Below are 16,030 nucleotides of genomic sequence, written 5' to 3' on the forward strand. Positions count from 1 at the left end.
ATCCGCCATAGTGCAGGCGTCGAGCCACTCCAGCCCACATAATCAGCCGCCGCTGTAGCACTGATGAATGAGAGGAACAGACATGCCCACACATAGATCCTCCAACACAACAGGGGCATATGAGTAAAATGACTATGTTACTTTGAAGGATGTGACAGTGTGCCAAGAAAATACCCATTACACCACCACCACCAGCAGCCTGAACCATTGATACAATGCAGGATGGAGCCATGCTTTCATGTCATGTCATGCTGAATGTCGCAGCAGAAATTGAGACTCATCAGACTCATCAGGCAACTTTTTCCCAATCTTCTATTGTCCAATTTTGGTGAGTCCGTGTGAATTGAAGCCTCAGGGATCTGCTCTTAGCTGTCAGGAGTGTCACTCGGTGTGGTCTTCTGCAGCTGTAGCCCATCTCCTTCAAGGTTTGACAGGTTGTGCGTTCAGAGATGCTCTTCTGCAGACCTCGGTTTTATTATCTGAGGTACTGTTTCCTTTCTATCAGCTCGAAGCAGTCTGACCATTCTCCACTGACCTCTGGCTTCAAAAAGGCATTTTCGACCCACCGAACTGACAGATATTTTCTCTTTTTCGAATCGTTCTCTGTAAACCCTATAGAGGGTTGTGTGTGAAAATTTCAGTAGATCAGCAGTTTCTGAAACAATCTGACCAGCCCGTCTGACACCAAAAACCACATTCAAAGTCACTTAAAGGTCCCATGGCATGAAATTTTCATTTTATGAGGTTTTTCAACATTAATATGAGTTCCCCTAGCCTGAATATTGTCCCCAAGTGGATAGAAATGTTGATCGGTGTAAACCCGAGTTCTGGCTGTCTCTCTCTGCCTTTGAGAAGGCCAGGCCAGACGAGCCAATCCTGAAGTCTCCTGGTCTGACGTCCAAGCAGGAACGGTTACCTCCCTTTCCTCCACCCAGAGAATCTGGCACGCCCATGCAAACGCTCGAAAGATCATTGCATCATTGCTTGTGAACGAGTGAACGCTGGCAGTTTCTCAGTGTTTGGATGTACAAATGAAAACAGAAGTCTTTTTTCAGTTCCTTCTGATCTGTGATCAGTAATTTCTGATGTGTAGCTAATTATTTATTATTCGTGCACACAATGCGGCTTCTCTCTCTCCAGACAGAACGGTGTTTTCGTGTTTTCTATCTTGTGAGTCTGTGTTTTTGTACGTCCTCGTCGCGTCTATCAGTTCTAAAATGTGCATACAGTCATGAGTTTCTGCTCAACATCGGCCTCACACACGGCGAAGCTCGGGCTGCACTGGCCGTTGGCCTTCAACATCCCCGACCCCCAGTACTGCATCTGGCCCACAGCGGAGGCACCAAACGCGGGGTGAGATTAAGCAGAAGGGGGGTAAGCGTGAGCATATCCGGGCTAGCCAGCCTAGCCCCACAATAAACTGGATTATATTCGATTACTGCTGTTGTGTCTTTGTTTGCGCTGTGTACTCAACGCGCGTCACTGACGCTTTTATTTTATTTTAAAAATAATGCTATTATCAACACTTACTTTTAACTCGTTCATCTCGACAGCTGTAATGGTACTTTGCATGTGTTACAAAGTTGGTAATAATGATGAAGACGGACTCGGTGTGACTGGGACTCGTGTTTATTCAGAACTCTCAGATACAAACACAATAAACTCTCGCTGACTGACAGCGCTCTCATAACTCAGTAGTTACTATAAATAACTTTGTTAGCAATCGCTCATCTCCGTCTCTGGTACGTTAGTGATGTCCGGTTTGCGAACGATCTTTCTTTTGAACCAGTTCTTTTTAGTGAACCGAGTCAGTTCACCAAATCGGACTGAATCGTTCTAAACGGTTCACGTCTCCAGTCAGCGCTGATCCATAATTTACTAAAGTTACTAACTTTCTGACATGAGTGACAGTCCCTCCGACTAGAAATAGACTAATAACCTGAAGTATATGCTGTAACTACAACAGTTCAGACATGCTGAGAACTGATGGGAAGTGAACTCAGGTCCATCCGTCTCTCTGGCAGCAGCTCGTGCCTGCTCGTGCCTCGTAGACCAAGTTAAACCACGCCCCCTCTGCTCATTTAAAATGCAAAGATGTCAGCCAATCACAACAGTGGGCGTTTTTACTGAAGTCTCACAGCAGACACGCCTCTTGAAAGTGAGTTTAAACTTCAGCAGATTGTCTACATGCCAAAATGCATTGAGTTGCTGCCATGTGATTGGCTGATTAGATATTTTCATTAACAAGCACTTAAACAGGTGTACCTAATAAAGTTGGCGGTGAGTGTGTATATAGTGTGCAATTGACCTATCGGTAAGCCCCTCCCATCGAATGCCGATGAGCCAATGGCAGTTGAGTATCAGTTGCGCTGGGACCGGAACTCGGACATATTTAGGTGTCAGCACCATAGAGAAACATTGGAAAATCCGAAGCTGTCATCGGTTTGATGGTGTTTATGCTACAAAAATGCTAAACGTCGTGCCTGAGGTACTGCAACACTGATTCCAGGGATCCTGAGAGGATTTTCTGTTTTTCATACTCTCATTAAGTTATTATTAAAGTTAGTAATTCCCTGCTAACGTGCAAACCGACTAAGTTAACTATAACTAACTGTTCTCATGCAACGGTGTAGGTCAGAAACACGAAGGTCTACATTTCAGTGCATTTCTCCATATTAAACTGCTGATTAAATGTGAATTTATGTAATCTTACCCTGCGGTACATGAACAGTGTTGATCCTACATGTTATCATCTGCGTAACAAGAGGCTTCTCCCGTTTGCATTGAGATCTGTAAACCATCGCTTCCAAATTAATCTCTCACCATATTTATTTTATTTCTGTGAGTTTAGATATGTATAAAGGTCTGCATTATCTGTCTTATAAGGAGGACTCCTATTTTGACAGGTGTTATAGTCAACGGGTAGTAAAGGAAGAGCTTGCACGCAGTTTATCGGAGTTGTTTTGCAGATACAAAGTTCGCCAGTTATTAACTGCACCCCCGAAAAGGCATAAGGTCTGTGTATTTGTCTGTTTACTGTGAGTGTTTTTGTGTAACTTGCTGTGTATGTTAATGGTAATGCCACGGAGAGAGGGCTAGAGAGAGAGAGTTTGTGAATGAGATGTTAAGGCGCACTTATGCTTTGTTTGTTCAGCTCTTACGATGATTTTTTGAGTGAAAAACGATGTAATAAACTTCATAAACCAACAGTAAAGTTTGGCCATCATTCGGACGGGGTATACGTTACATTCTGTGTCCAAAAACATCTTGGGAAAAGGTTTTCACACTGACAGCTGTACATTGTAAGATATAGCAACTCCGTTTGTTTGTCCAAGTTAGCAACAGTAACTAAGGGGGGCGGGGCTTACCGATAGGTCAATTTGAGCTACAGTAGCTCGTCCACACGGGCCAGCCTTCGCTCCCCACGTGCATCAATGAGCCTTGGCCGCCCATGACCCTGTCGCCGGTTCTCCACTGTTCCTTCCTTTGAGCACTTTTGATAGACACTGACCACTGCAGACCGGGAACACCCCACAAGAGCTGCAGTTTTGGAGATGCTCTGACCCAGTCGTCTAGCCATCAGAATCTGGTCCTTGTCAAACTCGCTCAAATCCTTATGCTGCGTTCACACCAAACGCGAATTGAGCGTCTGGCGCGAGTGATTTCAATGTTAAGTCAATGGAAAGGCGCGTTGACGCGCGTCTGGAGGTCCCGTGGCGCGGAAGGCGCGTTACGCGCGGCGCGAAGGACGCGAATCCGCCTCATTCGCGCGTCCAGTTCGCGCGAATGCCGCGAATTGGACGCGAATTGAGCGTCTTGCGCGGTACGCGCGTTACACGCGAATGGTGCTTTTGTGCATTCACGCGTTTGAAGCGTATTCGCGTCTGACGCCCGAGTTGAAAAATTTGAACTTTGGCGTCAATTCGCGCCGCGTAAACCAATCAGGAGCCTGCTTGCTGCTGTCACGTGGTAAAGTGACGTGTATGAGAAACCCTGCATAAATTAAAAATAGTACTATTGTGTCACAAAATGTAGTTTTAAGACTTTTTCAGGTGGGAATGTAGTTGTTTAAAGCTCAATCTGTGGTTTATTTATAAAGAGAGCGCCTATTGAAAAAAAAAATTCTTGTGTTTTTGGAGTTGTGAGATCCAGGCGATCACCGGGCAATCACTGCTCATAACCCCGGCGAAGGCAGCCTTTCCTCGGCCAGTCCTTCTGCCGTCTGCCGCTGGCTCTGATGTCCTGTAGTGGTTCGTTTTGTGTAGATCTAACGGCCGATCTTTGCTCTCATGAATCTATAATTTGTTGTCTGCCAAATCGTTTTGACTGAGGGCAAAGATAAGTTTCATAACTTTATATTTTAAGGATATTTAAACATACATGCAGTGAAGATGATGTAGGAGTTGCCTGGACCACATTTGTGTGGCTATTAATGCTTAATATATATATTTAATGAAAATGAAAAGAGGCAGAGTGGTGTTTTATGACATATTTCTCCTGGAGTGCCTTGAACGCGCGTCAATTTCGCTTCAAACGCTCGATTTCTACGCGCGTCCAATTCTCTGCAGACGCGCGAATGCATTCAAAATGTTCGCGCGTGAAACTAGATGCGGTAGACGCGATTTTGACGCTCAATTCGCGTTTGGTGTGAACGCAGCATTACACTTGCCCATTTTTCCTGCTTCTAACACATCAACTTTGAGGACAACATTTTCACTTGCTGCCTAATATATCCCACCCACTAACAACTGCCGTGATGAAGAGATAATCAGTGTTATTCACTTCACCTATCAGTGATCATAATGTTATGCTTGATCAGTTGTTTTTATTTCTCTTCCAGTCGTACAGTACAAATGATTGCTTTTGCTCCGGTTCCTCATTACGGAGAAGTTACAAACAGCAGAAAACCTACCTGATAACAAAACCAGACACACTCAAACATCTCCAATCCTACGATACCGTTGACCGGTCCAATGTCTGTACATAAATCGCTTTGTTTCCATAAGGTGCCATGGGCAGATCTTGAGCCTGACACAAACTATTAACTCTGAATGAAATATTATCATTTCATGAATAATTCTGTCATTCACTAGACAATGAATACGGGTCCCTTCGGAACAGATTAACCTTAGACTAGACTAGTTCAACCATCACAAGATATTTGTCATGACAACCAAAACATGAGTTAAATGCCTACACAATGTTCCTATCATGCTTTCTATTTCAACAGCAGGTACATAGCATTACATTTGATTGCCCAGATTTTGGAGAAACGTTCTGACGATGATTTTAGTGAATGTTTTCCAGAAACACATACAGTTTGCATCGTTAAATAAATCTTAAAGTTAGCTGTAGCCTTATTTAAATAAATGGCAACTTAGCATGCTAACATGAGACACGTACGTAAGCTATCTGTAGCCACAATGCTAGTGTGTTAGTGTTCTGCAGTTTCAAGGTTTCAAGGCGTGCTAAATGTATACATGTTAGTTGCTAAGCTATCTGTAGCTAGCCTCAATTCTAGCATGTTATGGGTAGTTTCAAGGTTGTATGCAGCTAATGTTTTTCGAATGGATTGCATTTTCAATGGTGTTTTGTTTGGTTGTTAGAGTGTGCTAATATTATACATGTTAATGGCTAAGCTATCTGTAGCTAGCCTCAATTCTAGCATGGTGTGGGTAGTTTCCAGGTATGCAGTTAAAGTGTTCGGAGTGAATTGAGACAACTGCTAAACAGTGTGTTTTGTTTGATTTCTAGAGTTTGCTATAATTATATATGCTAATAGATAAGCTATCTGTAGCTAGCCTCAATTCTAGCATGTTGTTGGTAGTTTCCAGGTTGTTTGCTAGCTATAGTTAAAGTGTTTAGAGGGGATTTAGCAAATTACTAAACAGTCCCAAGGGTGTTTTGTTTGGTTGTCAGAGTGTGCTAACATGTTGTGCTAATGGTTTAGCTATCTGTTGCTAGCCACAATTCTAGCAAATGTCCCCGTTTTACAGCTCGTTCTACTTCATGAAGAACGTAACCGAGAGCAAAGCGCCATTATCGTCAAATATAAAAAGAAACATCGTTATCGCTTTTTTTAACATACTAACTATTCATGTTAAACTAAAGTAATACTGTTTGTATGTGATTTATAACAGAGCCTCAATAAGGTGCGGATTGTTTTCCCCCCAAAAAATTCCGCAGTCACAATGCAGTGATTACCACACATCTGAACTATTATATTGAAAAAAACTAAACAATTAACTTACACTTGCAACAAATACATGCGCAGAATATACGCTTAAACTTAAACACATGCTTAAAATAAGCCTACAATGCAAAATAACAAGACCAATTAAAGATAGTAAGGGTTTTTTCAAGCAAAACCGTAACAAAACATTTGAAGTAAAAAAAGAGAATAATATAAACATGTGAAAATATTAAATACAATTATAAAATATTTGTAAATAGTTTTATTTCTCATATTTATGTTGTTTTATTTTTGTAATGTGTTTTTGTTAAGTCATGTTATAATGTTTTGAACTGCTTGTTATTTACAATGGTTGCTATTAACTGTTTTCATTTTTTTTTTTTTTGCGGGTGCGTTGAATTGTATTAAATCCAGACCAAAAATCCTAATAATCAAACTAAATCATAATAATTATTAATTTTAATAATAATATAGGGAGCCCACAACAACAAAAACATTCAAATATGTATTGTCCCCGTTTTTTAATTAAAATATAATAAATTAGATTTTAGTGGTATTTTTACCACTCAAATCGGAAATGTCCCCGGTTTCCATTTCAGAAATCTGGTCACCTTATGCTAATGGTTTAGCTATCTGTTGCTAGCCACAATTCTAGCATGGGGCTTTCCAGAGCAGTGGCTAATGTATGCAATTAAAGGGTTAGTTCGCTCAAAAATGAAAATTGAATTACTCACCCTCGTATCGTTCAAAACCCATAAGACCTTCGTTTATCTTCAGAACACAAATTATAATATTTTTGATGAAACCGCGGACAGCTCTCTGATCCACCCATAGGCAGCAACGACAACTTAGTAAAGTAGTAAAGGCATTGTTAAAATAGTTACATTGGTTCAACCTTAATTTTATGAAGTGGCGAGTACTTTTTGTGCGCAACACCCCTAGTACAGCGCTTCCGAGTTCTGCGTCAGAACGCCGGCTTACCATTGGCCGACGCTGTTCACCTGAGCACCACAACGCATGTGTGTGATGCTGACACTGGAGCTAGCCAATGGTGAGTTGCCGTTCTGCCGTAAACGGATATTACGCAGCGCCTGAAAATAGGCTAACTTCCGTCAACATAACCAACGTGACAACCTGCTTGCACAGGGAGCGTGCTGGGACTATTTTCAGGCGCTGTGTAATATCATTGCGCCACTGCACCCATGGTATGGCTCAAAGTTCCTTGATTATTACGCAGGAATGAGTGTATAGTTCCTAGCCATATCGGCATAGAAAATAGCTACTTTTCATTTTCCGTCGGTCATCGTACACAATGTAACTACAGAAGAGTCAAGTTTTAAATAGGAAAAATATCGAAATGTTGGTCATTTTTTTGGAGCGAGATGCTAACGGTCTAATCAGATTCAATGATCTATGCTAAGCTATGCTAAAAGTGCTACCGCCAGATCCGGAGATTGGCTGAATGGATTCGAATATGGTATACTCAACTGTTTAACTCTAGGGGAGTTTGAAAATGAGCCTGTTTCTTTATTCATGCTAACATTATTGGTAAGCTATCAGCTAGCCTTGCTGTTTATGTTGTGAGTAGTTTCTAAAGTATTTCTATGTAGTTATCAAAGTGTTCAGAGTGGATTTTGTGAGTTAATATCCAGGGCTGTTTTGTGTGGTTGCTAGAGCTAACACGGGTAAGCTGTCTGCTAAGACATGCGTGGTCTCTAAGGTGTTTGAGTAGATTTAGTGAGTTGCTATGCAGTTTCAATGTTATTTTAATTGGTTGTTATGAGAGTGAGAACTCAAAGCATTGCATGTGTGTTGCATCATTTTTAGATGTATATGTATATGAAATGGTTGCATCTTATAGGTCTCAAGACAAAAGCATATATTATATTCATAAAAAGGATACTTTTTTATACAAAAAGTATAGTGTAGATAGATAAAGTTTGTGAATCAATAAAGACCTGGTTTCCATTCAGGCTTTCTACAATTTTTTTCCTTTGGGAAATCATTTTGATGACTGGTTTGGATGAAACGGTAAGTGGAACGGTTTAGCCTGAATGTGGCAGATATTGGTGGTTTGAACCTCTTCTGGACTTCAGAGGTGTATTACCAAGTCCAGCACAGCCTCAGGGTACATCCGTTTTTGAACATGTTGACGCTGAACATCAGGCCAAATGGTGATTTAATCCCAAACCAATATATATAGGGTAAACGTACCTATTAAGCTCACTAGACATTTAAGTGCACAGGGTATTAGTTTGAGTACAAGAGGTTATGTTAAAATAAAATATTAAGATTAAGAATAAAATTAAGATGTACATCATTAAATGCAAAAAGTCTGGCTGTGCTTAATGGGTACATGTTTGTACACCCCTGTTGTCATTAAGCTCACATGTTTGTTTTTTGGGGGTAAAATTCTTGTTTATTTTAAACAACATTTTTAAAGAATAATTTTATAAAGATTAACTTGAAGTGACAACCATCGGTTAATATTTAAAGTCTGTTTATGAAGTATTTACATAGACGTTCAATGTGGGTGAGCTTAAAGGGAGCTTAATTGGATAAATTAATTTTTTAATTAATAAATATTATTAAATTAAATTTAAAAGGACAATTTAGCTAAATAAATGATCTAGGTCATGTATTAAGTTCATACATATTTTAAAACATACAGCTATTATTGAAAATATCTATGAAATTATACTTTTTCTTATTTATATCACACTGAAGCTGTGATTTAAGCTCACCTTAAAATAATATGAAGTCTTTAAAAAATACAGCAGTGTAAAACCACTGAACATCAATAAACTTTGAATGTATAATATGATGAATTTAAAAGTACAAGCCAGTAATGCATGTGAATTAATATATTAGTGTAGCACACAATCTTATACAGCTAGTAAGCTAACAGTGTTCTGCAGCATCTGCGCTGTTGCTAAAACTATCTTTTGGATCGAACTGTAATTATTTCCCACATCCAGTTTCCAGTTATAATATGCAAAAGTCTAAACATGAATCTCTTAATTTTGAAGTAAGAAGTTATACTTATCGAAAATAAAGGCTTAAACATCTAAAAAAAATGCAAGGGGTTTAAAGGGTAACTAAATCCTAAACCAACTTTTTTTAGTTAATGATCTGCAAGACTGGGGCTTTATTAATGCTGTTCATTGATTCGAGTAAATGTTTTTACATTTGGGTATAACGTGTTTTAATTCTATAATATATGGTTTAAAACCGTCTAAGTGCTGCCCTATTATGCTGCGTTCACACCAAACGCGAATAAAACGGCAAAATCGCGTCTACCGCGTCTAGTTGGACGCTTGAACATTTTTAATCCATTCGCGCGTCCACAGCGAATTGGACGCGTGTATAAATCGAGTGTTTAAAGCTAAATAGATTCACGTTCAAGGCGCTCCAGGAGAAATATGTCATATAACACCACTCTGCCTCTTTTCATTTTCATAAAAAATATATATTAAACATTAATAGCCATGTAATAGCCAATAGTTCAGGCAATGCACTACCTACATTATCTTCACTGCATGTATATTTAAATATCCTTAAAAAGTAAAGTTATGAAACTTCTCTTTGCCCTCAGTCAAAACGATTTGGCAGACAACAAATGATAGATTCATGACACCAAAGATCGGCCGTTAGATCCACACAAGACGAACCACTACAGGACATCAGAGCCAGCAGCAAACGTCAGAAGGACTAGCCGAGGAAAGGCTGCTCTCGCCGGGGTTAATGAGCGCTGAGCACCCGGTGATCGCCTGGATCTCACAACTCCAAAAACGCAAGATTATTATTTTTAAATAGGCGCTCTCTCTATAAATAAACCACAGATTTGAGCTTTAAACAACTACATTCTGACCTGAAAAAGTCTTAAAACTACCTTTTGTGACACAATAGTAGTATTTTTAAAATATGCAGGGTTTCTCATCACGTCACTTTACCACGTGACAGCAGCGAGCAGGCTCCTTATTGGTTAACGCGCCGCAAATTGACGCCAAAGTTCAAAATGTTCAACTCGGGCGTCAGACGCGAATTCGCTTCAAAGGCGTGAATGCACAAAAAGCACCACTCGCGCAAGACGCTCATTTTGCGTCAAATTTGCGTCGTTCGCGCAAACTGGACGTACGAATGAGGCGGAATCGAGTCCATCGCGCCGGCGCGAAACGCGTCCAACGCCGCAGGACCTCCAGACATGCGTCAACGTGCCTTTCCATTGACTTAAAGAGTAACTTCAGTGATTTAGCATTAGGCTTTGTATCATTAGAAACCCGGTAGTATATTCAAATTATGGTACTTTGCCTCCTCATATCTCCCTGAGACGAGAGAATTATGCATTTTATTTCTGGAAAAATTCCTCAAATATCGTCATTTTGCGTCATCTGAGGATTTTTTGACCAGAGGCTAAAGATTACAGCCACTAGATGGAGCTGTTCCGCATGTTATCAACCCACCCATAGGGGAGAGATCTCACGCACAGAATGTAAGACACAGACGGCCACTCGGACAATCATAATAACGGAGCGCGGTGCAGAGTAAAGTGAGTGTTTCAACTTTTCAATGAATTCCTGTGATAGTTTAGCTTCCATATGCGATCAGAAAATGTGCCAGACTGGCGCTTAACGTTACCTCAGCTCTGCTCAGCTCTTCGTGAAGAATGAAATCTGACACTGCTGAGTCTGTGCCGTGACTTTCGTTCGGCTCACTCACACTTTATTGAAAAGACACGTTCAGTTTTTAATTGTAGTGTTTATTCTCTAACTGAACAAAATGATTGTATTACTAAGAAGATCAAAACAATGGTGTACGGAGTGGCCTCGTTGAGCAGCGAAGCAAGTGCATTCTGGGAGTTGTTGTCTTTCATCCACATGAGACAAAAATACATTTTCTGTCTTTTCTCAGTCTAGAAGGAACCAAATTCAAAAATTATTTCACATTTCTACTGCATAAATGACCCAGTTTAAATACAAAGCTTAATGCTAAATCACTGAAGTTACCCTTTAACATTGAAATCACTTGCTCCTGACGCTCTTTTCGCGTTTGGTGTGAACACAGCATAAAGGTTGAACGGTGGCTACTGCAGTTGAACTTTCCTATTTGACGTTGTGCTACATCGTGACGTATGATGGTTCTTCCAAAGGCTCACTACCCGCGCCCCTGGCACGAGCTCACCACGCCCTCAGAAATGTTTTCCCCAATCACATGATGAGAACGGCTTCACTCCTGCATGAACTCTTATGTTACATGAAGTAGAAACATTACGAAATGAAACTTACTTGACACTTGCTTTAACATTGTAATAAAGGAAATGCGGTTAAATAATGCAGTTGTCAGTACACGTCAGGATTTTCTTGCGATATTATTGCCGCCCGTCATGTGTACAGATAAGTTTCATACATGAGACGTGCTTTCAAACCCTGACACTCAAGTGGTTGCCATGGTAACAAACAACAATACCGTAACGTGCTGCCATATATAGTCTAACTTTTTTTTTGAGAAAATCTGTTTATATTAGGCTATTAGCTTTGAACTTATTGGTCCTGCGCTGCTTATTGATTCAGTTAATTTGAATGAAAATACATCGTATGTAACTGATCTATTTTCGCATTCAGTATAAGGATTTGACTGTTCATAGATTAGCTTCGCTAGCATCGTCGGCATCGGGAGTTAACGCAGTTTGAGCCAGCGGCTCGTATTTATAAGGCTCCGGGTCTGTGTCTACAGACAATTCACCCTCCTCAACTTCAGGTGAAGGTGGGGGAGAATGACCGCTCTGTTGCAAAGCTACTGGCATCACTCCAGTCATTCTCCATCTTTACGAATCGCGAGTCAGACAGCTGTCAATCAAACTGTCACTGCGGGTCTCAGGTCCACGCCCTCCGCTCAGCTCCGCCCTCGGTTCATCCCCTCTGTCTCCGCTGGGCTCTGCCCACTTTTCCAGCATTTTTCAAATATTGCCAGTGGGTGGAGTTAAGCGCTGAGCTGTGGTTTAGTTACCCTTTGGGGCTACTCTTTTGGTGAACGTTTTCAAAATGGCCGCCAGACAGTGGCCCTCATTTATCAAAAGTGCGTACACCAAATTTCCAGCGTACACCTGGCGTACACCCAAAACCACGGTGACTTTGAGATTTATCAATATGGACGTTGGCGTATGGCACGCTCAAATCCTACGCCAGCTCAGGAGGTGGTGTACGCACGTTTTGAGATGAAAATGCGCAGAAAAACAATTCCTAACACCACAAAACGCACTAACAAAGATATACTATATTATGACCCACTGTGAAAGAAAAAACAACAACAACAAAGCCCTATTCGCACGGGATAAGTACGCTATTATCTGGGGACCTCGTGTGATTTAGAAATTACTCCCCACATCTGAATTTTGCGTGGCGCATTCGCACGGGATAAACTGTGATTTTACTCGAATTTACTGACTTATCTCCCGGATATGATGTAAAGACTTGAAAATGTTTTTTTTTCTGATGAAATGATATAGCTGTATGAAATTAAACAGTCGCATTGAAATAATTTTGATTGTTTTATAGTAATAAAATAATTTTGTTCAGTTAGAGAACAGACGCAATTAAAAACGTAACTGAGCAATATAATAACAATAGGCCTATACGACGGAAGATTCAGTTTCAAAGCTAAATGTAAAATTGCCCATTTAAGCGAGTTGTCATTGTACTGTTCAGTTTTTGTGTTTTTCATTAAGAATAATATTAAACACACCATTCAATCAATTACTCCCAAATTGGTGATCATTCTAAAGTGAAAGTAGGCTATAATCCGCGCGGCCGCACGGGAAGTTATAATGGTGCGCATTATATGCAGCCTAGCTCCATTCTTCATGAAAGATAAAGATAGAAATGCGCACAGGACACAAAAACCTTGCAAAAATTATATACGATCCGCCTAATCCCGGCCAAATCACAGAGATGCCGATTCGCACGGGACTATGTTATCACAGGACCTCAGTGTTTGGCGAAATATAATTTGCGGGGGAATATTTAGCCTACATTACATATTACAGACATGGCCGATTCGCACGGGATTAAGATCACAGACATTCTCTGCAATTATTACAAATCACCAGAGGTCCCCACATAATAGGCTACTAATCCCGTGCGAATAGGGATATAGTAATTATAAACTTCAATGTTTAATTTGTGTGACTTTACCAAAGCATTTGATTTGTAGGCATATGTATTCCTCCAGTTGCGAGCCTGTGCGCTTTAGGCTACCTGATGTTGGTTAGGCCCGGCAGCTGCGCACGGACTGAAAATAATTCAGACTGACAAAATAATAAAAATGACATTCTTCTTCTTTTAAATAATAATAATAAAATAAATAATAATAATAACAAAATTCTTCTTCTAAATAACAATAAGCGTCATTAATAATACAAATCATAATAATAATAAGAATCTTACAAATTGTCATGCAATTATTAATGTGAATGAATGGTACTCCACATCACATCATCATCACTATTGTACACCCCAATACATGTGACGTGATACGAAATTAAATGCTAATTATTTCAAAACACCTGCTGTAAAATAATGAATTGTGATAGGTAATTTCTCATCCAAACAGCTATTTAAACTGGATTTCCACCGTACACCTTTTTGTGGGCGCCTTTAATCCCACTCTTTAAACTCCCAAATAAAACAATTTAGTTTTTTTTCCACTTCCCTGGTGATGGTCTCGATCTCCACGTCAGAGAAGTTTCGCCTCATTGCCGTCTTCCGAGTGTCCATGGCGTAAAATGAGGGCGTGGGGTAGGCAGAGACTTGAATATGTAGGGGCGTGTTATTCTAATGACGATCGTTTTCAGCCGCGGCATTTATCAAGGGCAGGTGCGTACGCCTGGATTTCAGAGGTGCGCACAGCTTCATAAATCAGGCGGTGAGAGGAGTGTAAGCATAATCTTACGCCAACATATACGCCCGTTTCTACGCAAGATTGATAAATGAGGGCCAGTGTGAACACATGAATACCCATATCTCAGTGTGCAATAGATTGATTATCTTGAAATTACAGGAGGTATATAGTAACAAACACATCAATTGGTTAAGACATAAAGTAGGATGATAAATATATATATATATATTTTTAATAATCTGAGCTCAAAGATAGTTGTGTGCTTAATGGGTACCTGAGCTTAATAGGTACGTTTACCCTATTCTCTCCTACTTTGTCCACTGTCTTGGCCATATATTTTCACTGAACTTGTCGCAATGCATTTTGGATTCATAGTCTTTGTTTCTTCACAGTTTTCTCTCTGTTGTAGTCCACTTTCAAAAGTTTTTTGCACATTTCAAATTGGTAGCAGAGAAACGTAATTACTTCTGAAAAGCCTAAATTAAGCATTTATTGCAGCTTTCTGTTGTCACATCTTCACCATTGTGAAAGCTCCTTAGGAATTGGGATCCCTTTGAAAGTGTTGTTTTACTGCCTTTCAAACACTTCTCTAAGTTAGTGTGTTCACCGGGTCTTGTAAACAGCCTTTAATGGTCTTTGCCTACCGACTGTCTGCTGCGGCATTATACCGCTTCTAAAACATGGACGGAACCATCCACTGCAGTCTAATTTAATCACGAAAGGGATCCCACTGCACTTTTGAGCCCAAATGAGACTTTAAGAGCAACCAAAGACCTATGAGTCATTGCAGTAATGTTGCAATTATGCAGTATTAGTTTATGATTTACGAGACACGCATGCAAAACCTCATCGACAAGCATCTCTGGTTGTATCTGGATAGAGTTGGTGTCTTTTAATGAGTGCATTTTTATATTTTAGATGGCTCATGGGATGCCAAACAGCATCGGTTTTTGAAATAAGGGTACATAAAACATTAAAAAGGTTTTTTGAGGATGTGACAGAGCTGCTGAATCAAAGGGTCCAAGTTTTGACTCTCAACTTTGAAACAGTTAGTCCATGACAGGAACTCTCCCATGGATTGAAATAGGTCACAGTTTAAACGTGTCAGCTCTGATCCGGAGTCCAAGTATGGATGTTGGAGAATAACATTGCTAAAACCCGCTCTGAGCTTTTGAATCTTGTATTGAAGTTGTGCTCCTAGTGGCAGGGATCGTTCACCCACAAATAATTAAAATTCTTCATTACTAATTCTCATGTCGTTTCAAACTCACTTTGTTTGTCTTTTTGTTTGTGGTTGAGCCTGGTCAGTACTTGGATGGGAGACCAACTGGGAAAACTAGGTTGCTGCTGGTAGAGGTGTTAGTGAGGCCAGCAGGGGGCGCTCACCCTTTGGTCTGTGTGGGTCCTAACACCCCAGTAGTGATGGGGACACTATACTGTAACAAGCACCATCCTTCGGATGAGACGTTAAAGCGAGGTCCTGACTCTCTGTGGTCATTAAAAATCCCAGGATGTCCTTCGATAAAGAGTAGGGGTGTAACCCTGGCATCCTGGCCAAATTTGCCCATTGGCTCCTGTCCATCATGGCCTCCTAATCATCCCCATATATATATATATATATATATATATATATATATATATATATATATATATATATATATATATATATATACTCACCTAAAGGATTATTAGGAACACCTGTTCAATTTCTCATTAATGCAATTATCTAATCAACCAATCACATGGCAGTTGCTTCAATGCATTTAGGGGTGTGGTCCTGGTCAAGGCAATCTCCTGAACTCCAAACTGAATGTCAGAATGGGAAAGAAAGGTGATTTAAGCAATTTTGAGCGTGGCATGGTTGTTGGTGCCAGACGGGCCGGTCTGAGTATTTCACAATCTGCTCAGTTACTGGGATTTTCACGCACAACCATTTCTAGG

The sequence above is a fragment of the Gobio gobio genome (assembly GCF_949357685.1).
Source record: "Gobio gobio genome assembly, chromosome: 24".
NCBI lineage: Eukaryota > Metazoa > Chordata > Actinopteri > Cypriniformes > Gobionidae > Gobio > Gobio gobio.